This window comes from Ochlerotatus camptorhynchus, unplaced genomic scaffold (assembly GCF_037179485.1).
Source record: "Ochlerotatus camptorhynchus isolate MF236.1 unplaced genomic scaffold, CSIRO-AGI_Acam_v1.1 ptg000429l, whole genome shotgun sequence".
NCBI classification, from domain to species: Eukaryota; Metazoa; Arthropoda; class Insecta; order Diptera; family Culicidae; genus Ochlerotatus; species Ochlerotatus camptorhynchus.
Window position 1 is genome coordinate 999738 of NW_027040915.1, and position 27706 is coordinate 1027443.

At 41.7% G+C, this 27706-nt stretch overlaps 1 protein-coding gene and 1 pseudogene across 1 annotated transcript in view; both read right to left on the reverse strand.

Annotated features, from left to right (window-relative positions):
• LOC135711284 (uncharacterized) overlaps positions 1–27706 on the reverse strand; it is a 152258-nt gene that overhangs the window by 5246 nt on the left and 119306 nt on the right. The window lies entirely within an intron of this gene.
• On the reverse strand, positions 701–27308 carry LOC135711282 (calcium-dependent protein kinase 1-like; annotated as a pseudogene).

Below are 27706 nucleotides of genomic sequence, written 5' to 3' on the forward strand. Positions count from 1 at the left end.
ACAATCAGCGATCTTGTGATTCGTGAGCGTTCACTCAGAGTGAGCGCTCACGAGTCGTAAAATCGCTGATTGTGACGCACTGAAAGCAATATTGACAGATTTTATGTGTCAAATATATACTTCATGACCTTTTCTTGTAACTTACAAGTACTAATTAGCATTATACTATTTCATGATTTCATAATTCCGAAAAACATTTTTTTATAGCAAGTGAGTGGAAGTAACCCTGATCATGGCCATGAATAAAAACGTGCTCTAACATACCTGTGCAGGTTTTTCGACGCGAAGAACGACGGCTCGATGATGGCTGACGGTGGGGACTCGACGACTCGATGATGGCGACGGAAGGCGACCTTCCAGTTAGCGTGGCGATGGCGGCGAGGCGTGATGGCGCCGCACATGAGCTGCAGTATGGCGAGCAGCGATGTAGGTGACCCGTGCGCAGTATGGCCGAACTAGAGTTGCGGAGAGAGTGGCGGCTGCCTTCCGATTTAATACGTCGAGAGCTGAGCATCGACCGTAGTCGTGCTTTCCCGGGAGATTCGCCCCTCAGAGAAAAGAGGGCCAACTTACCGCCGCACGGCTTCGCGTACTAAGCTTCCGCTATGACCGCCCGGGATGGAATGAAACCCACCCTTCTCCTTGGATTGAATCCGGACCGTAGTACGCTCTTGGCTACGCACTCAAACGGTCCGCGCTCTCAGAAAGAATGGTCCACAAGGGGTTGTAGCGGAAAAGCGACCTCGTCGACGGTTGATTTGCGACCGTCGGAAAAGTTTCGCTCCGTGGAATAGCGAACTTCACTCTTCTCCGTTTGGCTACCTTTGAACAGGCGGGCCTTCGCTTGGCGCACGAGTCTGATGGTGCGTTTCACACGGACGACGGAATAGATGCCACTTAACAGGACCCCTTGTCCGGCCTTGCGATAGCCGAACTGAAGATAAAAATCCAGCGCGTACAAAATTCACTGAAACAAAACGAACAGACTACGCGGAATTTAAAACTACCTTAGCTACACTTTTAAGGCAATTCTAAATGCACAAACGACTTTTAACGAGAACTTAATTGGCGCACTTCTGTTCACCAGCCGATTCGAAAGCGAAATGGCCGAGTCAGAGTACCTTTCGCGGGGAAGAAAGTTCCTAACGACATTCTTCTTTATAAATTAAGGTTGTCTTTTAAAAAACGATTCTTTTATTCAAAAATTGCGCCAAACTAATCGAATGGCAAAGTATTTCATCGCGCCTTCCGAAAGCATGTGCAATAAAAGCTACTATCTATAAAGATGAGCTTTTTATAGCAAAAGGTTTATCCAGGACACCTAACCATAAATAACGCGTAACTTCGATATGAAACGCACGAAATATTTCGCTACTGAATGATATCTAAATGAAAATTTAAATAATGAAATGAATTTTATTTTAAATTTAGTTGAACTTAATCGATAAAATATTTACAGAAAGAAAAAAAAACAAAAAACCGCACAGCGTTACAAGAGAGAGACACGGAGGAGAACAGTGTACGATCCTGGCAGTACGATTAGGGGTCTTGGATTTCCGAAATCATTTGTCGTAGTCAGTTCATATCGAATAGCGTATCCGTAAGCTGTGGTTAAAACCATCATTGCCCCTGGACGAAGATGTGGTTGCATGGTGGAACAAGAACCGAAAAATTGATCCTGAAATGGCTATGCTTGCAGAGACAGTGTTGCAGATACCTCGCACGCAAGTGTCTGTCGAACGCGCTTTTAACAGCCTTGGTCAAATAATGACCAAACATCGAACTAAATTGGGATCGGCCACGTTTGAAAAGATACTATTTGTTAGAGCAAATGGTAATTTTATTGATAATATTTACTTTAACTATAAGGTTTAAGGTATGTTACTTCATTAACGAAATTTTCAGTCGGAAACAGATTTGTCTCTTACAACTGGTTCTTAATGTTTTGTATTTTCAGACAGTAGAAGCGATACAAAACACTTTAAAAAATCAAGATTGTAGGATTTCAAGATTTTTAAAATACTCAAATTCTTTAGAAAGCAAACTTTAGTCATTTATCATGATTCTAAACATTGAACAAACTCCTTCTAAACTATGAATTTGCTCAATGGAGGTTTACGTAAATCCGCACTGAGACCATAATACAGAAATTATACAGATTTTTGGTCAGTCAGATAGAGATTAAAAAGATTTTTTACGATGAAAATACAGATTTAAATCTGAAAAGATGAGGCAACTGGACAGTGCACAAAGCACAGGGAATGCGCCAGCTGTTATGAGGTAAAGAAAATGCGCAACGCAATCACTTCAGCGAGCGTGCTCTTGCTCTGGTAAAAAAAGCCGAGTGTAGCCAAGTGTAAAACTTCGGGATTTCTCATTTGCCGAAGTGTATGCGATGTACAATCGGTGCGCTTGAACGTCTGGTGTAGAGTAAGCCGACCTACGGTGCGCGCACCATTTTGTTGGATGCGATGCACGTAGCAGATACACTTTTCTCTTTACTCACACCGAGGAGAGAACCAAGCCTGCCCAGAGAGCCAAAAAAATTCAAATTTGAGAGAGAAATTTTCTCTCACGAGCTCAATCTCTCAACATGCCAGGTATTTTGTGACACTCAATTTGTCATTTCCCTTTCACAGATTACAAAATAGAGTGCCTGCTTTAACATTTGAAGTCCCTTACTTTATGCCTCGCCCCATACATAAAATTTGGCGGGAAATTCTGTGAGGGGTGAGCTGTTTTGTGTGCAGAATGTGTAAAAAAGGAGGGACTTCGAATAATAATCTAAATGTATATATAGAGGTACCAGACATGTTTTGCACTGCAGTGTCCTCTGTGAACAATTATAGGAAAACAGATTGTGTCTAGTTTCCTATAGATGTCACCGCAAACAACAGCTGTGACATCTGATGGAACATGAATGCAGAAGCTTGACAAAATGATCAATTGGGCCTGCGTAAAGTTAGCAGAAGATTTGCATGTGACGGGAGGGGGGGGGGGTCATGTTCGCGCAAAAAAAAGACATGTTTTAAACGAATGGAACCTAATTGGAGTTAGAAATGTATCCATTTACGCCGTATACGTTAAAAGCAATTAATAAAAAGATAAATTACGATTACACGACAAATGAGGTTGACTCAAAGTTGCGATTAGTCCACTCATATACTCGAAAACGTAGACTGAGTAAAACTTTCCTAGCTTCTACAGTAATTTGTTTTCTAATATGAGCAACATCTCGATGTACACATCAAATTAATATAGGGTAAATGGCTCTAATGTTGGCCTATGGATCTAAGATTGGGCCCATCGCTAAAAATCTGCTATTTATCAATTTTATCTAGATGATTGCGTCATTGGGACGGTCCTTGTGAATATTTTTGGTCGCTATTGAAAATTTAGTCGATTGCTGAATTTATATATGGGCCCAAATTAGGGGCATTTAGGCTGACATTACTTTTTCCCCTACTTTAAATTTTTCGTCGATTTTTGTCATATTCGAAAACATTTATGAGGCTCGGGAAAATTTTACTCAGTCTATAAGTAAACTACGTTTTCTAGAGTTTGAGTAATTTAAACTTAAATTTGAGTCGATATTTTATGCCATGTAGTGTGGAAATCCGTTAGTTACTTAGTACTGGTTCTTTTGCACGCCAGCAGCGGGAGAACGAACACATCTGAGAGATTCAACTTTGCACCACCTAAATATGGATAAATCGACAATCAAAACAGCAATTCATAAACTTATTAATACGATTTTAAACAATTTGTGCTCCAAAATTGTTGCTAAATCAGGGTTACTGGAACGATTCAGATAGGAAGGAATATCAAAATAAAGATCATCGAGAAATGGAGAGTACTATACAACGAAGCCAAGTACGATGAATTACTGTTGTAACGATTTTACAAAAACAGTTTTAAAATAAGATGTAGGGGAAGTGGATGTTATGTCGGCCTAATTGCCCCTTATTTGAGCCCATACATAAATTCAGCAATCGAGTAAATTTTCAATAGCGACAAAAATATCCATTAATACCATCCCAATGACGTGTTCATCTAGATAAAATTGATAAATAGCAGATTTTTAGCGATGGGCCCAATCTTAGATCCATAGGCCAACATTAGAGCCATTTCCCATATCAAGCAACACATTCATTACATTTTGCAAAATAATTACACACCTGGGGAGAAAAACTTGGCTAAATAAATTTGCTGATACCAACCTTTTTGCCTTTGTCGTACCCAAGGTGTACCGAAAGGCTATGATATCACTTGAAAAACACACATCTCACCGGGATCGGAAAATGTTTCTGTATGTGTGTATATATGTATGTATGTATATAAGTTCGTATGAGTGTAACTCACTCAATTTTCGCAGAGCTGGCTGAACCAATTTGATTGAAACAAGTTCCAGAAGATGTGTTTCAAATCCTCGTAGATCACTATTGATTTTTCTCCCGATCGGAATTATGGTTCCGAGGATATAAACAAAAATGTGAATTCCAGATTCCACTGAGGAATTCGCAAAAGATTGATATAGGGAAATTTACGTATTCTCGGCAACCTAAGCAGCGACCTTCTTTCTATAGCCTTTTTCTCTGTGGAACGCACACATATGCAGTATTGGGTTGTTTACAATCTTTTGCTGCCAGCTGCTCTAACAATTTCAGACGAAAGAATTGTCAAAAACTGTTTTGAAACGCTTTTACAAAGCTCCAATCTTCTCTAGTGAGAGCGAGTATTGTCGGCAACCAGTTTTTCTTCGGCAACCGTTCCATTTGAACTGCATGTAAATCTGCTGTTCTATTATCGGCAACTCGAAATCAGCTACAATTTGTAGTGCGTGTGTTTCATTTCAAGAAAACCCTGCTAGATTGCTTTTTCTCAGTGGTAAAAATATAGCCAAATTGAAGCTGAAATCATAAAGAATAGTTTGCATGCATTCAGCGATGTGTTTTCGTAAGAAAATCCAGTGAAAATAGTGTTTCAATTTGGGTTGCCGAAAATAGTCTGTCATGCTGAAGCCGTCATTTCCCCTACCAAAATCTCATCATGCGACACTTCAAATCACATTAGAATTTTACTAAAAGATCAATGGTGGACATATTCAGACCTAATGATCACCTGATTCTTTGAAAAAGTTCGTTATGGGGTCTCTTCTCGGGTTCTCTTTGATTTTTTTCGACTTTTTCCACATTTTTACGACTCTTATTCCTGAACAAAACGGCGAAAATGGCTGCATTGTTCAGCACTAAAACCATCTAAAACTGCATCCGGGGGTGGGGGGTGGGGAGAGGTAGCTCATCGATTCTTCCGGTTCGCCTCCTAGCATCGTGCTATAAGGTACCAGGCGATAACCAGGGTTGTTGATCGATAGCTCGATGACGTCTTTTCGTTGGCGTCTGCAATGGGAAATTATCATAGCAGGCGTTGACGATGGGACGTTGTCGAGTTGTTCAATAGCAACTATCATGGTAACTCACCGATTACCTGTCGATCTGCCAAATTTGGAAAGACGTCTGCATTGAATTGTCTCATATAATAATATTCCGCCCACTATATCACAAGAAATTGCGAGTAGCTGAGTGGAATGGAGATAAGTTAAGCATTGGGTACAGGACCAAGTCTCCCCTGGGTGCTGTCAAAAGATGAGCGCAATAGAATCATCAAGTTGCCATAAGGCACGGAATGAGACTATTGCATGGCTGGGTAGTCAAAGTCTTCCATTCGTTAGTCATTTCAGGTGGATTAGAACAGGTTTAGGTTTAGGGTGGGCGTTGGACAGATTTGGATTTTTCAGATGTAATCCTGGATAGGACCCTGTCATTGAACGTCGCGTGAAAGTGGAACTTAATGAAGGCCTAAGTACTTTTTCGTAGTTTTTAGTTTTCGGATTTGAAAGATCGTCGGCTACAGTGGCCTGCTTACTGAGCAGAAAAACGCGGTCCCAGGTCCTTACATATCAAAGAGATTTATGGTAAAATCGCTTGTGTATCGTGTATTTTGCGAAACTCGTTGTTGTCGTTGGTTCCGGGTTTGAATGGATACACAAATTTGAGCAACGGTATTATGTGATATGAGGGGCTCGATGGCCTTAGAGCAACCGTTTTTGCTTACTGAGCAGAACATCATGAGTCTAATCTCAGGCCCATCCACATTCAAGATTCGTCAATCGTTTTACATGGTAATAACAGCAACTCGGTGATTAAAAAGGTGCTCGTCTGCCTAGTGGCAAACGTTTTTGCTTACTGAGCAGAAGACCGTCGGTTTAGTCCCAAGTTCCTTTGCGTTATATGATCGTTAGGACATCAATTCAGCTTATCGTTTACCAAAACGAACCCTGCTGCAAACCCAACCCTCTTATCCAACATCCCAGTGATTCCTCGTGGAAGTGCAGAGGTGTTCTCGGCTTCCATCAAAGCGAGTGTCATGTCAACACAATCCTTCCCATTCCTTTCTTGACCTGTGCTCGGGCGCGGCCGGCGCTGGTATTGCCTAATTTAAGATCACCAGTTTTTACACATTGAGGATGATTGCTAGTCCCAAGCATCGTCTATTGGTTCTCTGTGTAATTACAGCTGATCTGGCAGTAACAGAGTAGCAACCGTGGGCGGTCAATCAAGCTCAAGCTCAAGCTCAAGCTCAAGCTAAAACTGCATCCGGGGGCGGGTGTTCTCGAATGAAAAGATGTAATAGTCTGTCCGTTTCATTCACTCTTTGAGTGACAGTGACTATAGATAGTCAAGTTATAGACCAGTAAACGTGAGTTGACATATCCAAACAAACCGTCAAATCGTATGGAAAATGTTCCAGATCACTAATAGAACATCCATTCTGACCGCATTTCTCCTTCCGTTCGATGCTCAGAGTTTCGTAGTAACATTTAATCACACGAATCACCGTTGACTGTACGATTCCGAGTTGATTTCCGATGTCCCGATGAGAGAGTTGAGGATTTTCCAAGCGCTTGCGCAAAATCAATTTGCGAAGCTGCTTTTCGGGTGACGCCATTTTTTCCAACTTTCGAAAAACCAACAGCGATAAAAATACAGTTTAAACAATACACTCTAAACTACTTTTACCCAAATTTTCAAGACAAAATACCCAATGGGTAATTTTCTACAGCGCATTTTCCGTGATGCAATTTGCCATTACGCGAAATCAACGGTTGCGATAATGTAACATTCGTTCCAAAGGACATGAATCCTGCTAATTGGTGTTTTAAAGGTATTTAGGCAAATGCATATTCGTAATCTGCATTACACCAAAACTCAAAATTTCATCAATTTTGGTACACTGAAACTGAAATTTTAAATAAGTACGATGACATTTGCAAACAACAGCAACAATCAATACGAAACTACCGATTTTAAATTGGCTCACTACTTGACTAGCCTATTGGTCCCAAGCAAACGTTTAACGTACCCCAGTCTAGTCGAAATTCTACTACTGTACAATGTTTGTTTTGATTCGCTATGAAAATTTGACAGACAAAATGAGGGGTTAGTGGATTTTCCTATGTTTCGAGGGGAGAATCGATTAGCTTGGGATCGAAGATAGTATCAGAGCTGAGCCAAAAAGTTGAGCACGTTATTCGGGACCTTGTAGTCTTAGAGTTACCTCTATGTTATTAGCGCCCCTCGGTGTCACTTTGTATGGGAGTGAGCTGTCAGTTTGTCAGTTTAGTGTCAAACAGTGAAGTTATTATTTTGCTTAAAATCTTGATTTAAAAATCGAGATTAAAGTGTGTGGGTTCGAAAAAAATATCGCTGTGCTCAGAAAACGAAGCTTTTTCAGATGATACATAAAAACTGCAGGAAACATGTCTCCGCAGTAGAAACCATTCAACAGTTTGAAAAGGATTGGGAGAAAGCGTCCCAACTTGTCGCCAAGAAGTCTGTGCTGAATCTTATGAAGAAAGTTCGCAAAATGGTGCGCAAGCTAGCATACAATCGATAGATAGCAAATATCGAGAACCCTGATCTTTTGTGCTAATCTAATCTTAAGATTCAATTTACTTTGATGCTTTTTGGAAAATTTCAAAAGCAGTTTTTTCCGACGCATTATTTCAGATTGCAAAAAGCTCGCACTATTCGATTCCTTTTGATATTTTACACAAAGCGCGAGCTTTTTGCAATCTAAAATAATGCGTCGAAAAAAACTGCCTTTGAATTTTTGAAAAAAAGCATCACAGTAAATTGAACCTTAATATGTAAAAACAAATAAAATTTCCAACACTTGTGAATTATTTTCACTGAAAACTGGGTGCGTTCATACTTTCTGGAGCAGTCTTTATTTTCTTTAAAAATCTAATAGGGTAGAGAACTACTTCGGCCTAATCGCCCATTTTGGGCCTATCGAGGAGAAAACTTCAAATAAATCCATGATTTCAGAGTTAACAAGTCAATTATGCGTTTGGTACGATACTTTAGTTAATGAGCTACCGAACGAAGTCAATGAGAACGCGTTGTATGAAAGTTTGCACCCATTATTCCCAAAAACAAAAGAAGCGCTCTGACCGAATCAATTTTTATCTTCATCCGATAGGCCGAAGTGATTTAATGGGCTTTTCAATTGCGTTTCAATGCGTTAGGCTGAGTTTAAAATCCGTAGGCCGAGTATGGCGTCAAGAAGCAGTGTTGGACTTTTGACAATATCTCAACGATTGGTTTCTCGTTTTCAAATCTTATGGTACGTACGCAAAGGTAAATAAATTTGGAAGCCATCAGTAGAAATAACATTCCGATCCAGATTAAGAAAGACAAAGTGCGGGTTATGCTTAATAGGCCGGAAATGGGGTATTTAACCCTACCAACCGAAGTAACACAACTCAGTGTCTTTTCAAATGTTGCCGATACAACAAGCAGCAGCAGCTGTTCTCTCGGTGTGGATCACGAGTTCGAAATAAAAAGCTTACTAGTATAGTCGAAACCGTAGATAGAACACGAAAAAAAAAAAAGACAAAAAACCATTACATCGACTGCAAGGTCGACTTCTAACATTCGCTGCAATGTTAATGAACAGAGGATGATAGGAAATGGAACTAACATCCATTGTAATAAATTTTTGGTTTGCATGTATAAATACAGTGAAGGTACATATGTCACCAGTGGGAGGCAACATTCATGATAATGGGGAAATACGGAAATCCTGAGCTGGGCCTTGACATGCACACTGGTGTGCGCGGTGTGTATATAGATGTGAAGAAGAAGATTCCCTCATCGCACCATTTCCTCAATCGGAAATGTAACATAGTTTATGAGGAAATCAAAACATGTGCTTTTTAAGCAAGATGGAAGGGTATTGGATGAATTCCTCCCCCAAGGTTAAGGTCCGGAAGCAAGAAAAGAAACAACCGAAAGAAGGACAAAAACAAGACGTAGAACAATAACAACAAGACGAAGAAAAGAGTGGTAGTAGTACCTAAGCGGGTGTGGTGGCAGCGAGTACTTCGATGGACGACAATGACAAAGAACCAGAGGGAGATGTCGAAATGCTTGAGAAATTGGAAGGCCGATGAAAGCAAGCAATGTCCAAACACAACAGCTTCCGTTTTCAAACATCGGAATCACGAGTATTATTTATACAAACTTGAAATTGTATACTGTACGGAGAAGCAACAAAAAGCGTGCGAAGATGGGGCCAAGCGGCTGATGCTCTGGAAGAAAAAAACGTTTGAAAGAGGCAGGGAGTTGCATCGGCGGCCTACCAGGAAAAATAATAAGATCTCATAAATATTGTTTCTCATGAATATTATATTTAATATGAAATTATTCACTGTTTCTCGGCTCCATAGAGTCCTTTTTGACATTTGAGTCTTCGTAAATAAATTATTTGAAAAAAAAGTAACATAGCTTGATCATAGCATTATTTGAATAGCTTTAATGGCAGCAGTCTATAGCACTGGAAGCATACATTGATCCAGTTATTACTAATCAAATGATTATTTGCCATTTCAAGTTCTATGGAAGTTAATTAGCACTGACTAACGACTCCATACCCATTGCGTAACGACATTTATTTTTTTATGGCTGAATATTTTATATGCGATTCCATTCAGATACGGCACTTACACACCTCTACAGATAGATCGAGGCAAGCCCAATCCAGCAACAGGATGATCTCGAGTCCCATTCATCAGGATAATTTGTGATACAAAATTAACTTCATGCTGTTTCATTATTTAAATGGAAATACGAAATTGGTTCACACTCACCGCCATGTCCACCTGCCACCTCCCTAGCCGTCACCGGCCGGATGTTTGCCTGTTGTCGATATTCATGGCATACAATTTTAATGCCCACCCTTGCGTATCCTTTCAATTTAATCAAACGAATTTAATTCATTTGCTGACAAACAAAAAGGGAACCGATGCAACATTATCGCGACCCGGCAAACTATCCACTGCCAGCCACCGCACAGGTAATCTAATCCAATCGAACTAAGGATCAATATGCGACGGTAGTAGCGGTTTCAATCGACTGAAGGGCAGTGTTTACCCTATAGGGTAGGTGAGCCAGTAGTGGAAAAACTAAGACAATTTATTAATTATAAAATAAATAAACGATTTACATATTATTTTTATGCGTCAATCTATAGCTTTCAATCTTTATTTTGCTAGAAAAATATTACATTGTAAATAAATTGTATTCCTTTTTCGAAAACTCGCCCTCCACTAATAGGAACACGTTTCCACACCCCATAGGACTAATTCAACACAAACAATTAGCTCCAAGGGATGTATGAAGGTACACAGTTGGTGTCAATTTTGCCATCCGAAAGCTGATTCAATTTTAAACCGTTATTGTCTTTATTGACACCTACCCGAACATGGTGGTACACACCCGACTGGACCGAGAGAGTGAGGTCAATGAGGTGTCCATTCTGTGCATAAATTGTTCTCGGTGCTAGCAATGCGTGACATTTTCGAAAGTGTCGATATTCTCATTAAATAAATAGGTCGAGACCGTTTTTGATTGTCCGTCCGTAAGCAAACCGTTGGAGCCGTAATTGAGTACGGTCCCGGCCGGTGTGAGCGGGAACGAACACTGCGACGAGACGGTGATAATAAAGTGATAAAAACGTTGACATTTTATGCATCATCTACGCCTGCTTCCGCTTTGGCTAAATTATTTGATGTAGAACACTTCATTCCAAACCCAGGCTGGGAGTGGGTCCTGTCCTGGCTACCAACGACCAACGACCGGTAGCAGTCGGTAGCGGAGTTCGTTGCCGGTGGAGATGGGCGACGATCCGGATATGAACGAGCCTGCAGGCGACAGAGACAAATTGTTTGATTTCTCCTCTGCCGTGTTTGCGCTTTGCGAGAGCAAGCACTTATTGGCAGGGGGAGCCAAATCGCGAGAAAAATTGTGAAACATTACAGGGGTTAATTTGGAGGGATTTTAAATGGGTTTTCGAAATCGAGAAATGAAGGAATGACATGCTAAATCTGTGATAAATCATTGCATATACAAATTTTACAGCCGGCGCCGGTGGTATAGTGGTAAACGTGACTGCTTTTTCACCCCAATGGGTCTGAGTTCAATCCCAGCCGAGGTCGGTGGGATTTTTTTGAGGCATAAAAATCTCTGGTCACGTCTTCCTTCGGAGGGGAAGTAAAGCCGTTGGTCCAATGTGTGTTGAATGGGTGCGATATCCTACGCAGGTGTGGAAGCTGCCTTCCTGCACATTCGATTGCCGTCAATGGAAGGCAATCGATGTCCGTCGGTGATTGGCACTAGATTGCGGAACAGAGACCGACGTTAAATATAGAAAAGAAACAAATTTTACAATGTACACATTCTAAACAATTCTGCAAAATTAGCGTAAACGCCATCAGTAAAGTAATGCATTGAAACCGGACACTAAGTGCACAAATCCGAACAATTTAAATAGTTGATCAACATCTTCTTCTTCTTCTTCTTCTTCTTCTTTGCATTTCAAACTTACTGCTTATCGAATATTAGCTCATTGCGTGCTCTCAACTTAGTGTTCTAGATGCACTTCCACAGTTATTAATTGAGAGCTTTCGATGCCTGTACCATTTTTGCATTAGTATAATTGTGTGGCAAGTACAATCACAACTCTGTGCCCAGGGAAGTCGAGAAATTTTCAAACCCACCCGAAAAATTCCTAGACCGGACCGGGGATCGAACCCAGCCATTTCCAACGTGGCCTTGCTTTGTAGCTGCGCCTTTACCGACTGAGCTAAAGGAGGATGCTTACCAAAATATCACGTACGTTTTATTATGGCCTTTTTTATTGTTGGGGGGAGTTGAAGCACTGCGTCTATTATTTGAACTTTTGTGATACATCTGTTTACTGTTTATATCATGCAAGCTGACCACCATTTAATAGGCACGTCAACTCTCAGTCAGGTATGATATTGTTTATGAAACCAACTACCTTTCCAGGATTAGCAGACCAAATTCCACTAGGTGGTAAGATAACACTACCAAAAATTTAGATCTACACCTTTGTAATGCACCACAATTGCAGAGCAGATGTTCTGAGATTTTACGTTCTATGCGGCAGATATCGCTCTGAGCCCGATCAATGTTCTTCAAATGATATCTTTTCGGATCAGACAGTGCCCAGTTCCTAGGCCAGTGTACATACTAAAAGCTCGTTTATTAAGCTCCAAGAGCTTTCTGGTATGTGTTACATTTAGAGTTTTAAATTTTTTCGACTGGTTACACTTCGTGACGGCCATCCAGTTGGCTATTACCCTTTGTTCTTCCCAGCGTTTGAGTTCCATTTTAACCTTACAGTTTGATATTCTACAGTATGGTTCTGGGCCAATAAACTGTGAATTGGAACCTAATTTTGGCGAGATCCTCTGCCCTTTCATTCCCTTCAATGCCACAGTGTCCAGGAACCCAATACAAGTCTACTGAGTTCTGTTGGCACAGCTGCCACAACAAGCGAATACAGCTATCCCCCGAAGAACGCGTTACTCACTGAGTTGCACTAACCGGTTTTTCTCGGCGGGGTTTCAACCAGTCGTTATGATTTTTTACATGTGAGTAGACGCCAATGGAGAACTAGTCACTCGCAGAAAATCAGAGCACTTGGTTGAAAACCCACCGAGACAAAGCGGTGGGTAGAACTCAGTGGGTAACGCGTTCTTCGGGGGAAAGCTGTACATTCCGAGGGGGGCGACTCTGTGTTTTGCTGTGGTTAGCTGCACGCACGCTAAGTAGATAGAAAGAAGATTGATGGCAATTCTGAAGATTTCCTGCCCAAATATGATGCGCGATGCAAGTAGATGCGAGAAATGAAAAACAGATTGTTCAAAGATTTATTCGCTAGTGTGAGATTTGTTGAAGATCTAGAATTGAGATTTTGATGTGTCGCCCCCCTCGGTACATTTCCAGCCAATCTTTGATGTACATTTCTGGATCAACAATATAAAAGGGCCCATCAGCATTTGTAAACAAACCGTTCCAAAGCCCTTTACTCACAAAGCGAAGGACACCCACGCAAACCAACACCATCATCGGATAGGGGAAACTTCTACCTACACGATGATGGTGTTGGTTTATGTGGGCGGCCTTCGATTTGTGAGGAATGGGTTTTGGAACGGTTTGTTTACAAATGCTGATGGGCCCTTTTCTATTGTTGATCCAGATTTGTAAGCAGGCAGCGTTTTTAGTGCTGCTTGACTGGCAGACAAATACAAGTCCATCTATATTTTCTCCTTAAGCACACACTTACACATTCAAGTATGGCCATGATTTCCGAAACAAACACTGTTGGACAATGTCCCATCGCCACTGAAAATCGCCATCTGTGCAAAATATGATTGAGCCTTGATGAACGCTAGGACCACCAAGTTCCCAATCCGAACTAAACGTTTCACATACGTTGAAGGGAGTGTCATAGTTGTCCTCTGGTTTCATCCAGTCTCCATTAATACTCATCACTTCTTGGAAGTATTGTAAAATGTTTAGGTGATCAACCAGATCACCTGGCATGTCTTTTTTTTAAACTTGTTAAGCCTAAGAGCACTTCTTCTCGCTTCTAGTTGCACGTATTCAAGCAAGGGCAGAAGATTGAGGATTGCATCTAACGCTTTTGATGGGGTGCTCCGCATCGCACCCGTTATAACTGGGTAAAGCAGGTGCATAAGAACACTTGTTAATGGTTGTCGGGCTCAGCCAGACGATCGGCGCCTTGTGATATCTGTGCATCTAAACTCCGATTGTTACCTCCACGCGGTGCTCGCTGGGGTTGATGGCTATGATGCATTGTAGCCAGAAACGCGAACAAGAACGGGGAGTCTAAAGGTTTTGAGTGTGTGCAGGATGGGACCTAGTCACGTCTTAGACCCATCTGATTACCGTGCTCAGCCTTTCTGGCGGCAGTCATTTGTCTACCGGACTTTAAATAATTGTAGATAGTAGATTTCGTGTGGCTTGGGTTTGTTCAGGATGAATGTATTCTATCGGTAAAGTGCATGGACCTACTTCTAGCGTTCACGTTTAAAGCTACGGAGCGATTCGGAGTGGCACATGGAACCCCCCGTCTCAAGTTTTACGTTCAGTGTGACAGGGGTGAGGCACTGTCCTATTTTTTTCCCCAAGGGTTTATTTAGGGATACGACTCCAGCGGATTCGGCCCGAGAGGGTCTATCCCGTACGAAATAATTGATATATGAATAAAAATACAAACTATAGTGAGGGTCGAACCCTGACGAAAAATAAACGTATCCGGACGACTGTTCTCCTTATGGAGGAGGTCGATGGAGGAGAGAAGGTAACGTGGAACCATCTCGATGTAGCTTCAACGGTTCAGCGTTCTGCGGGGCAAACTGTTGAGGCCTACACAGATCGGGGCGGTTCGCGTTAATTTTTGGAAGTCAGTAATCCTGCAGATGCAGAAGCAGATCACTGCACTATGTAGTGGCTTCAAGGTTCGGGTGGATGCACACCCGACATTGAATATAGTTCGTTGTGTGGTATCTAGTGTGGATATGATCAACGAATCGGAGCAGGACCTGAAAGAACATTTCGCTACACAAGGTGTAGTGGATGTTCACAGAATCTGTAAGGGTAGCGGTGAGGGTAAAGTCAACACCTCATCTGTGGTGTTGACTTGCGAAGGGACCAGCTTTCCTGGAACGGTTAAGTTTGGTCTATTACGTATTAGAACCCGAGCGTACCATGCCTTGCCTTTGCAGTGTTACAACTGCTATGGGTATGGGCATGGTCGTGCAGGGGGCAAGCACAAAATCAGGTGCAGGGTTTGTTCTGGGATCCACTCGGTTGCTGAGAAATTTAAAGCAAAAGCCTTCTGCTTTAATTGTCGAGGCAATCATCAGCCAACTAACCGTAGGTGCTCTATCTACGTGAAGGAAGCTGATATACTGCCTATTAAGACCAACCTTGGTTTCTCCTTTGGGGATGCTAAGAAGGTCTATAACGAGGAGAAAAGTGGGAAGTCCTATGCTGATGTTGTATCCGGAAAGGATCTTCAGGTGTTAGATTTACCAAAAAAAAGGAAGAATAAGAAGAAGGCTAAGCAGGGAGCCAAGAAATCTGCTCCTTACACGGTAAGAAAAAAGTACCCAAAAGTAAGTTCTTTTCACTCATCTCGGCACTATAGTGCAGGAACCCAACAGTAGGTAAAGCGGGCCAAAGTAGTTTTCATTTACTTGTGTGCAATTCGTATGGAATTTTCCACTCGCTTTCTATCCAATAGTAAGTTAGTTGTACCCAAAAGTAGGTAAATATGATTATACTCAACGTTGGGTTCCCACACTTTACTATCCCTGTTGGGTGGTTTTGCTCCTCCGTTTTTGACAACATAAGAAGGAGAAAAGGAGACAAACTAGTCAAAAGTAGGTAAAAGTGAACTGGCCGTTGGGTACTTTTTTCTTACCGTGTAGGGCAAAGGGACGGATGGAGCCTCGTCTGCTAAGAGCACCCGCACCAACGCGTTGCTAAAGCTATTTTAGCAACCTCCACCATAACGCAGCAAAAGTACCGGGGGTTGCTATTCAAGTGCGGGAAATAACAATCTGCCCCTCGGTGAAAAGCGGGTTGACAACTATAGCAGTGCGATAGCAACCGACCCAAACGTTGCTATCTGTGAAATGTCAGTTTTGTTTTTCATTTGAAAATTGTTAAAAATTATATATGAGTGAATTTGGATCTGGGACAAAAACTGTGGACCCAAGGGAGAGCAAAGCGGTCCTCTGGAAGACTCGGAACATGCGTAAATATGGGAAATTAGTAAAAATTAATCTAGATTGTTTTAATCAACTTGTTCTGATGTTGCACGAATAAATTTTAATTTGAAACCAGTGTTTGAACTCTGCTGGCCACGGACCGATCTTTCGGGAGATCCAGAACATGCGTAAAAGTGATAAATTTGTAAAATAATATCCAAGAGCTCCACGTTTATTTTTTTTTTAAATCACGTATTCTGCAGCTACATGTATGAATTAGGATCTAGGACTACCACATGCAATCAGGTAACGGAGTGGTTCTCTGGAAGATCTTGACCATCCACAAAAGTAGTCAATTCGCATAAAAGATCCTAGAGCTCCATGATTTTTATTTAAATCTATAGAAAAACAGATCTAATTGACAAAGATAACTCTCACATCACTTTAAACTACATATGTATGTTAAAGGCTTTTAATATTAAATTTTAAAATACGAACAATACGAACAGTAACAAAATTACCGGATGAAACCCCTAATTGGAACTGCCCGTACACTTAATTTTTTTCGCCGAGATTCCAACAGCCGAGTAGTTCTGCAAATTATTTTGCCGAGATTCAGTAAATCAATTGCCGAGACTCAGCTAACAAATAACATTTGCTGAGATATATCAGCTAACAAACAGATATTTTGCAGAGATATCAGCAAAATTAAATGCCGAGGTAATCGGCTGTTGGACATTTTACCGAGCTAGATTAAGTGTGTAAGATCTCTGAGCTTCCATTAAGTTCTGCAGACTTTCTTTAAGTTTCTTAGTATCTTTTTTTTTAATTTCCCGCAATTTTAGTGATGTTAATTGAATTACTGTTTCTTTATCTTCCTTGAGGTTCCCACAATTTTCCTGAAGTTTTGAAAACTTCATTGAAGCTCATGGTGCTTCGTCAAAAATCTCTCATTCTCCCTGAACTTTTTTGGACTTCCCTGAGATTTTGAATCTTTCCTGATGTTCACTAATTTTCAATTGTACCGGAAATTTTAATCATATTCATAAAATTCCATGAAGACCTCACATTGTTTCTGAAGTATTGCAAAATTCGTGGAATTCTTAGAATATCCCATAATTCCTTTGAATTTCTTGAATGATCCTGCTATTTTCCTTAAGTGATTGAAAATCATCTGCGAAGTTCCGAGATCTTCCCAAAAATATATTCAAACTACCAAAAAATCTATGTACTTCTCCGAAGGTCTCTAGACGTCCTTGAATATTTCTGAACATTTTAAAAGATCTCGTGATTTTCATGAACATAATCTGATTGTCGCTGAGGTTCCTGCAATTTTTGCAGTTCTTTAAACTGCAATGAAAACAATGGAAATGGAACTCATTTAAAATCATCTCACATTTTCCTGATGTTCATATAACATCTCTTATGTTTCTGAAATTAAAAAAAATATCTTGGTACTTGGATGAAGTTTCGGAAATTCCCCGAGTTTTTCGGTACGTCTGAAACATTGCCTCAACTTCCTTGAAATTAATTTAACTGCCCTTAGTTTCTCTGATCTGTTATTCTGTTCTCGAAGCATTCCTGAAGTTCTCTCAATTCTATTGAAGTTCTTGGTACTACCCTGAACTAAATAGAACTGTCCTGAAAACCTTTAAAGTTAATTGAAGTTCCCGAAGTAATTCAGTTTATTTATTAAGTTTTCTGAACTTCAATTTTCGAATGTTCTTAAAAAAAATTATCGAAGTTTATGGAATAGACCGGAATTCATCGGAACTTACCCTTACAAATTTTTAAACTTCCCTCAATGTCTGAACATTCCTGAATTTCTATAAGTACCGTTAATATCTCTGAAATTCCCTAAAGCTCTATGGCCTCAACTTGGAATGTCAATTTTCCTCAAGTTATCTTCACATTTCCACATCTCGAAAATTATTTTGACTTTTCTAAAGTTCTCTGGGTATACCTGAATTTGTTGGATTTTCTTAAAAGTTCCTGCAGTTTCCTGAAGCTGAAATTCTCAGTATTTCTTTTCATTCCTCAGACGCTCCCGTAGATCTCTAATGTTTCCTTCCGGAACTTCCCTAATGTTCTCACTATTCTCCTGATGATGTTCCTGCAATTATCCAGGAATAAGTGGAACTGCCCAGAAGATCTTTAAATTTCGAGCTTCTGCGTAGCTTTCTTATTTTTTTAAGTTCATTCCCTGAAGTTTTTTGGACTATCCTTAAATTGTCGGAACTTTTTGGTGGTTCCCTCTATGTTACTAAAATAAATGGAACTGCCATAAAGTTCTCGAAATAGCCTGAAGTTCAAGGAACGTCCCTGAAGCTCTCACAGTTTCGATATACATGGAACTGCCCTACAATTTTCAGAACTTACCCGGAGTTCACGTAACTTACCCATAGGTCTTTAAGTTTAACTGATGTTTTGGCCACTACAGTAAATTTATTGTAACTATCCTGAAGCTCTTGATCTTCACTGAAGTAAATTTTCCTGAAATCTATTAGATTGCCCTGGATGTTTCAGATCTTCCGAAGGACCGTTTCTTGAGTGCCTGAATCTGTAGTTGGATCTTAACCTTCAATCTTCAGTCTTCATGGTTAGGTATATCAATATTTTCGAAAAAAGAAACAATCACGAAGCTCTGTGATCAATTTTAGCTCGAAGCTCGACGAAGCTACCGGTGCGAAAGTCGAAAATTTACAATCGTGATAACAACGACCGGTGCGTAAACTAGTTGCTAACTAAAATAGCAACGGCTAAAGTTCTCAAACTAGTAGCCCGAAAAACAACGCACCGGTGCGGGTGCTCAAAGGAGTCCAAGACCGGCAACAAGAGGGCTACCCAGTACAAAAATACTGGGGTTGGTGCTAGCCCACCTGCCGGTCTTGTTAATAAGGCCACGAGTACAAGAACTACTGCTAGGGAGGGTGACGTGCTAACCCAAGAGGTTGGCACTGATCCTTTGCCTGAGCCGAAACACCTTCCGTTAAGGATAAACAGCTCCTGCAAAATTTGGTGCAAATTCTCCGCAAAGAGGTCGCCCAAGGCTAGGGTAAAATCAAACTACTCAAGGAGTCGAAAAAACGACTTAAGTTAGAATGTGCTTCCCTTGTGGGGCAACTCGAGAGAGTAGGCGATAGCCTCGATTCCGAGGAAAGCGAGGTGTCTGCTCCTATGACCAGGAGAGAAAACAACCCGCTGGCCTCGAGGATACTCGTGGTCTTAAGAGCCGGAAAAAAGGAGAAAACGTAGCACCTTCTCCCTCTGACGACTCGGTATCGGAGCGCGAAAGCGATGCTGTTACTGATACTTAATAATCACCATGTCTGATGAAAGTGATGCTGCAATGGAATGTCCATGGGTTGCGATCAAAGTTATCTGAGATCCAACTCTTGACAAGGAAACTGAACCCTTGTGTCATTGCTCTCCAAGAGACGATGACCAAGGTTACAGATCTATCCCCAAACTCTCTCGGTGATAGATATAAGTGGTATATTAAGCCTCTCATTAATGCTGGATATGGATTGGCTATCAGCGAAGATAATATATCAAGAAGACTGGCAACTCTTTCATTTTCTCGTACGACCACTATGAGGCAGGTACAATCGCGTCATCTGCCGTTTAAATGTAAATGCTTCGAACGAATTTGATAGCAAAGATTACATCCTCAGCAGAAAGGTTTGTGTATTTGCTCATTTGTCTATGCGTTGCTTCCACCTTTGCTCAAGTGCAGCGCTACTGTATCTGTCGTTTGGATTCTGGCAAAGTTGCCAGTCTTTTTGATATGATGTCTTCGCTATCAGAGAAGATATACTCCATAAGGTAGTGCAGTTGGACTGTGAACTGGAGGCCACCGCGGTCACCATTCAGTGTCCCTATAAGTTGACTATTGTCAGCTTATACATGGCTCCGAAGGACAGGCAATGAGGTTAACGTCATCGGCAAACTGCAAGAGCTCATCTCGCAGCTGCCTGTTCCTTATGTGATTGTGGGCGATTTAAATGCGCATCACCCTCTCATAGGGATCGCATAAGGAAGACTTTCGTGGCGTACGGTTGTATCATCAGCTACTGGACACGTTAGGTTGTTCAGTGCTGAACGATGGCAGACCGACTTGGTTTAATCCCACTACTGGGGTTGAGTCCGTGATCGGTCTGACCATAGCCTCTTGGGATACAGCCAGCCAGTTTATAAGGCACTTTGACGATGACTTACACGGAAGTGATCATTTTCCTATTTCGCTATCACAGGCTGTACACCTCCCGTCTACTGTCTGCTGGTGGTAAGAATAGACCGGAAAGGATTATCAAGTTAAATGGAGATTACACGAATGATCCAGGATTGATCGCTGAGACCTTTGCAGATCAATTTGCCAAGGTGTCGGCAAACAGCAATCACAGCGATGAATTCATGCGGGTTAAGTCATTGGATGAGGAGGAGTACCGCTATTCCCACGACAGGCAACATAGTCTTGACAAATACTATAACAGGGCGCTCGACATCAAAGAGCTCTACTGGGCCCTACGCCGCGGGATTGGTAAGGCTGTGGGCCCGGACGATATTGGTTATCTCTTACTCAGGAGATTACCTCTTATGGACCGATTAGCTCTTCTAGACACGATGAATTAGGTATGGAAATCTGGCCAGATACCTGATGAGTGGAAAGAAGAGTTGGTTATACCGATTCACAAACCTGGGAAGGATAGAACCCTAACAGATGGTTATCGCCCGATAACCCTGCTGACCTGCATGGGAAAGACACTCAAGCGGATGGTTAATCGTCGTCTGTCAACAAAGCTTAAGAGACATGGACGGATCCATCCACAGCAACACGCATTCCGATGCGGATATGGATAGGAGACGTTCTTCTCTGCGCTCGATCATTTATTGGACAAGGCCTCGTTCGAAGATATGCATGTAGATGTTGTCTCCCTCGATTTGTCCAAGGTATATGATATGACATGGAAGCTTCCTATCTTGGCTTTCCTCAAGCAATGGAACTTCCAAGGATGAATGCTTAACTATGTAGAGAATTTTCTACAGAATCGTTGGTTCCGAGTTTTGAATGCTGGCCCAACCTCAAGTCCGAGGTTGCTGGAGAATGGCATCCCGCAAGGGTCTGTCATATCGGTTACACTGTTTCTCATTGCGATGAACTCAGTGTTTGAATGCATTCCCGGAGAAGTACGCATCATTGTGTACGCTATTACCCTTATCGTATTTGGTAAAAACTGTAGGGGGGTTAGGCGTTAAATGCAGTATGCAGTGCAGTCTGTCGTTGACTAGGCAGAAGTCCAAACTGAATCACGTCTGCTTTGGTCATCATCACAGCCCGAGTCTGCCATTCGTTAGCATCGGCGAGCATGCGGTCAAGGCTGTGCGCGAGTTGAAACTGTTTGGTGTGACTATCGGTAACAAACTCCGATTTGTTAAGCATGCCAAGCAGGGTGCCTTCCATTCAATTTGACTAAAAAAATGTTTTATGAAATTATGGAATAATAAGATATTATGATGATATTTTGTATGTGTAAGTAATAAGAAATAATGGTATAGTTTGTGTTTCACACATCAAAACTGCAAATTTAGCTTTGACAGAGTCACAATGAGCGTTTTTCTGATCGCCTCTTCGCGAAGAGTGAAGAGCGAAGAGTGGGTGAGATAAATTACAAAATCGCTTATTGCGACTTTCATGTAGCAAAATTGGCAGGTATTATGTGTCAAACACAAACTTAACAATATTTTCTTGTTGTTTACATAATCAAAATATTTACATAATATCTTATTATTCCATAATTTCTTAAAACATTTTTTAGTCAAAATGAATGGAAGGCACCCTGATGCCAAGTTAGTGAAGGATAATGTCAACAGTAAGTTGAATATTCTTCGGACCTTGAATGGTCGCTTCTCTGAAGCTTCTCGTTGTACATTGACCAAGGTTGCCAATACCCTACTTTACATCCTTTATGGAGCGGAGTTGTGGAGGGCGGTGTTTTCTTGCTCAGGATTCTAGAACCTCCGTACAATGAGGTTTTCGCCAATAGCTTCTCTATTGGTGGGGAATGGTAAGGTACCTTTGATTAACATTGTTACCGAGGATCTGGCCATTAAGGCGATGAGATCGATTGAAAGGGATCCCATCCTCATGGTTGTGAGGGCGAGAGGATGGTTGAACGACTTGACGGGAGTAGATTCTCCCTCTTTGTGTCAGTGTGTTAGGCTGTGGCAACGGGCTTGTAATGCTACTACCTCGAAAGTTGACTGGAGGGTTAAAGCTATGTGTGGGACAGGGGCTAGCTCTGCTGTGGCGAAAGCTGCATACAGGGAGGTTGCTGCTTCATACGAGGGAAGGCCTTTGCTTTTTACGGATGGTTCATTAATCGAAGAGGAAGTTGGTTATGGGGTATCTGGGGAGGTTAGTAGCCGCTGCTGCCGGTTATCTGGTCTCTGTGGTATCTTCTCAGCTGAGGCCTATGCTCTCTTACAGGCTTGTAGGTTGACAAATGGTTCTCGGACTGTTGTATTTTCTGATTCAGCGAGTTGTCTGTCTGCCCTTGAGCATGGGTAGGTTGAGCACCCATGGTTGTTGGAGGTACAGTAGTATGCTAACATAACCTTTGTATGGGTACCTGGACACGCAGGTATACCAGGGAATGAGGTTGCTAACCAGGGTTGTCTTGCTCAGCTAGAGGTCACTTCGGTGCCCTATAGGGACGCTATCGCTGGGTGAAGCAGATCTCACGATCTGCATGGGATGTATCCTGGCATGACAACCGTGATGCATTCCTTCACAAGATCAAAAATACACACAAGAGTGGAAAGATGTACCCGACCCTCGAGATCAGAAAGTTCTGACTCGGCTTAGGATTGGTCGTACACGGCTCACTCATGAACCCCGATTTAGCGGCAGTGTGGCCTACTACCAGGGATGCGGACCGGTTTTAGATGTTAATCATCTATTAGTAGAGTGCCGGGCACGTGCACAACAGAGGGAAGATCTGGGTGTTGTAGGATCAATACGTGAAGTATTGTACAACGACCGAAGTACAGAACTTACTGTACTGAACTTTGTACGAGCGGTGGACTTAAAGGGTGATACGGTCAAAATTTGGTCAAGGGAAAACGCGTGTAAATCGGTGAAATCGTTTATTTAAAAAATCAAATTAAATTTCTTTTTCAAGTTCAATTAGTATAAAATTCAGGAAAAATATTCAGTTAGGCTTCCGCTTTTCCAAATCCGAATTGCCGGGCCTTACGCTTGACCCCTGCCATCAGATTTTGTACAGTCACCTTGTCCACCTTCTTCGCCGCAGAAAGCCAGTTTGCCTTGAACTGCTGCTCGCCCTTAGCAGTTTTTTTGGTTTTCTTTAGGTTCCGCTTGACAATAGCCCAGTATTTCTCAATTGGGCGGAGCTCTGGCGTGTTGGGAGGGTTCTTGTCCTGACGTTGTTGGCGGCGTACCACTCCATGGCCTTTTTACCGTAATGGCAAGATGCCAAATCCGGCCAAAACAGTACGGAACAACCGTGTTTCTTCAGGAAAGGCAGCAGACGTTTATTCAAACACTCTTTCACGTAAATTTCTTGGTTGACAGTCCCGGAAGCTATAAAAATGCTGCTTTTCAAGCCACAGGTACAGATGGCTTGCCAAACCAGATATTTCTTTGCGAACTTTGACAGTTTCATGTGCTTGAAAACATCTGCTACCTTTCCCCTTCCTTTTGCCGTATAAAACTCCTGTCCCGGAAGCTGCTTGTAGTCGGCTTTGACGTAGGTTTCGTCGTCCATTACCACGCAGTCAAACTTCGTCAGCATCGTCGTGTACAGCCTCCGGGATCGCGCTTTGGCCGTCGTATTTTGTTTATCATCGCGATTTGGAGTCACTACCTTCTTGTAAGTCGATAGTCCGGCTCGTTTTTTGGCTCGATGCACGGTTGTAGACGATACACCCAGCTTATTTGCGGCATCTCGGAGAGAGAGGTTAGGGTTTCGCTTGAAACTACCGGCAACTCTCTTTGTCGTCTCAGCGGCTTCCGGTTTTCGATTTCCCCTCGATCCAGACTTCCTGGCTGTCGACAAACGTTCCCCAAACACTTTAATTACATTTGTAACGGTTGATTTGGCAACTTTTAGCGATTTTGCCAACTTTGCGTGCGAGTAGCTCGGATTTTCGCGATGCGCGAGCAAAATTTTGATACGCTGCTCTTCTTGCTTGGACGGCATTTTGACAACTGAAGAGTGAATTCCAAAATCAAAATAGGAGCAACATTCTACACACACACACCTTCAAAATGAGGGGTGTTCAGGTTTTTTAAATGCAAAATTGAAAGAAATACGTCAAGTTGATATTGACCAAATTTTGACCGTATCACCCTTTACTCAAATAACCAACGGCCCTCGCGTAGTGGTTAACATCCATACCTCTCACTCCAAAGCCACTAGTTCTAATCTTGTCCTCGAAAAAAGCAAGTATTAAAGTAATTATACAAATAATAATTTAAAAAAAATAAAATGGTCCCTCAGAAATTCATTACAATTTTCAGTAGTTAATAATTACATTTGATTGAAACTATTTTATACTGCATAGCACTGCATGCTGCTCACGTTTTTGAAAGATTGTGGAGTTTGAAAATCATCCGTTTTCCGAGGGTGGACTTATTTTTTCCGATGTTTTCAAGTACATTTCACATAAGATTTAATATGGCATCTACAATACGCCATTTTAAGAGAACAATTTTAATAATTTTGAATATTGAATAGGATTTTTATATGATCTCATCATCATGATAACATCTCTGATCACGCCTTCCTTCGGATGGGAAGTAAAGCCGTTGGTCCCCGGTTCATTAGTTGATGGGTCGATAGGTAGGGTCCAGGTGTGGGAGCTGCCTTCCTGGCACGTCGGTAGCATTGGTGCTCAGCGCGGAAATAAAGATCGACGGAAAAAAACAAAACCAAAGGAAAAATCATGATATTGCTTTCTTTGTAACGTAGGAAAACGTTTTGGAAATTTTTGAGTTCGGATGTAGAATTTCATGGAAAATAATTTAAAATAATTGATGTGGACAAAACAGAATGTTTAATCTAGATTATCAGCGGCAAATTGTTTAACAAAATCAACTTGCTCTGATGGTTTCAGCAAATCAAATCAACGTTTTCTCGGATTTTCCAAGCGGTTGGTCACTCAGCACAGTGTGCCAAAAACAGAGCTAGTAAATATCACGGCTGTCATGTGACGATGAGAAAACAGGTCCTCTCACTATCACGAGACGAAACTACCTATCATTAGCTTTATTGCATTTTCAATGATCAAGCACTCATTCGAATAATTCTTATATGGTTTTGACATCAACATTGCTAACTGATTTATATGAATTTCAGCAAACAACCGTATGTAATCGGTAGAGTGAATATATTATTAAGATTTCTTCGGTACAAGTAAGTTTAATAGCATTAAATGAGCTAGGAATTACGATAATCACAACGATTTTGGCAAAATTCAACTGTGACGAATTGATTTCCTGTGTCATCCATTCCGTATCCAGTAGTTTCTAGATGGTGATTCAAGTTTTGAGATACTAGTCCAACAGCGGAAGCAACACGTACTCCAATTCTTCACTGATTTCGTGCGGAATGATCAGTTTGGACTGCAGGATTTCCTCAACGTCCACGAATGGGTTCTCGAAGAACATCAACACGTATAGTGTCACGCCAAGAGCCCGCATTTTCAGTTCTGGGCCGGAGTAGCGGTTGCCTGTGTTATGCGTACTGCAGAACTCCATAGAAGGTAGAAAAATTATGGAAATTGTGATCGATGATAACGTTCTCGTCTTTGATGTCCCGGTGCAGAATGTTCAAAGAGTGCAGGAAAGCAAACGCATTAGCAATCTGTCGAAGGATCCAACAGCTTCTCCGTCATCACGGGTCTTCGATCGATAAACTCGAACAGATCCATCCCGGAGCCGTGGATTTCCATCACAACCTGGAAGAACTTGACGTTCTCGAACCAATCGAACATGTTGATAATGTTCGGATGCTTCATGTTCGTCAACAGATACACTTCCATCGGAATGTCCCACTTCTCATAGGTCTTAATCATAAACTACGGCACGAGCTTCTCCATCAGTATGAACTTCGATATCACCAGCAACCTATCCAAGATCCGGTAGTTCAGCTTCACATACCCGTACGCGCCCTTCCCGATGTGCGATTTGCTGTATTCTCTCTCCGTGGATCAAACATTCATAGCACTGTGACATACCGGAGATGGAACTAGGCCGATCCGAGTCCTGCGCAGTCAAGCTGTTCAACGTCAAAATCAGATTATGATGCTTATCTTCTGTCTGCAGGGAAATGTTTGATTCGAAATGGTGTACAGTATGTCGATCACGTTGCCATCGTAGTGAATGGGTTCCTCGCGGTATTTCCCATCCGAATAGCCCGACCTGCGTGGTCCACACGGAATCGGAAGCGTTCCAACGGTCGAATTTCGTTTTTGTTGATCTGGCGTTGATGTGACCATTGTCTTCGACAGCTCATACGGTTTGACATACCGGGGAGTTGTGACCGTCGGAGAAGCACGCAGTGGAGCCGAATAGCCCTCACTGGAGGAGTTCTTCATAAAGGCTGAATTGATGTCCTCCGATGAGTAGAGTTTTTCCTTAGAACGAGTTTCAGAATAATTGTTTTTGATACTAAACAGATTAAAGTATTCGTTAACAGGTGTTAGAAGGTCACAATTGACAATTTTCAGGTAATCTTCCAATGCGGGAAGTTTGGTTCTACCGTAACCGGGGCACCTGCCGAGGCGACAGATTTCAACTGGCCGAATTGTAAAGGTTGACGTAATTTCGGTTGTTCTCGCTGTTGCTTCCCCGGTAGCGCATATTCTCCGGTACGGAACCGACGATGATCGAACTGTATAGGCCACTGGATTCATTTGGTTCAGGGACCAGGTTGATCGATTTTTCAGCGACGGTGGAAATCACCTGCTCAATTACTCCATTGCCCTCGGCTGGTTGGTTAAAACCACTTTTAGATGCTGTTGGATTCTCACGTTGGATTCCCCAATAAAAGAATTAACAGTATTCTCTACCGGCGTCGGTCACAATCGGCATGAAAATTGTTTCCAGTTCCATGTTTTAGTTTCGATCGCTGTACTTCCGATATTCCTATACGCTCGCTTTCGGTTTGAAACATTACAGCAAGCAAAACAAAACATTTAATCATATCGTCCGGCCATTTTCAACAGAGATGGCGCTTTTCCGCTGGTAGGAAGTGGGAATAATTCGCTTTCGGTGCATATTCAGGTCAAAAAATGAGTAACAACCTAAAGAAATTAGTAAGGGACTTTGTCGTTCAGTTTTTTTTTTTTTTGGGAAATTATTGTTAAACAAGCTACAATTAAATAAAAATGATTTTTCCCCTTACAGTTTTACCTGGTTTACTACCAGTCTCCAGAGAGCCAAAAAATTCAAATTTGAGAGAGGAAATTTGCTCCCACGACCTCAATCTCTCAACATGCCTTGTATTTTTA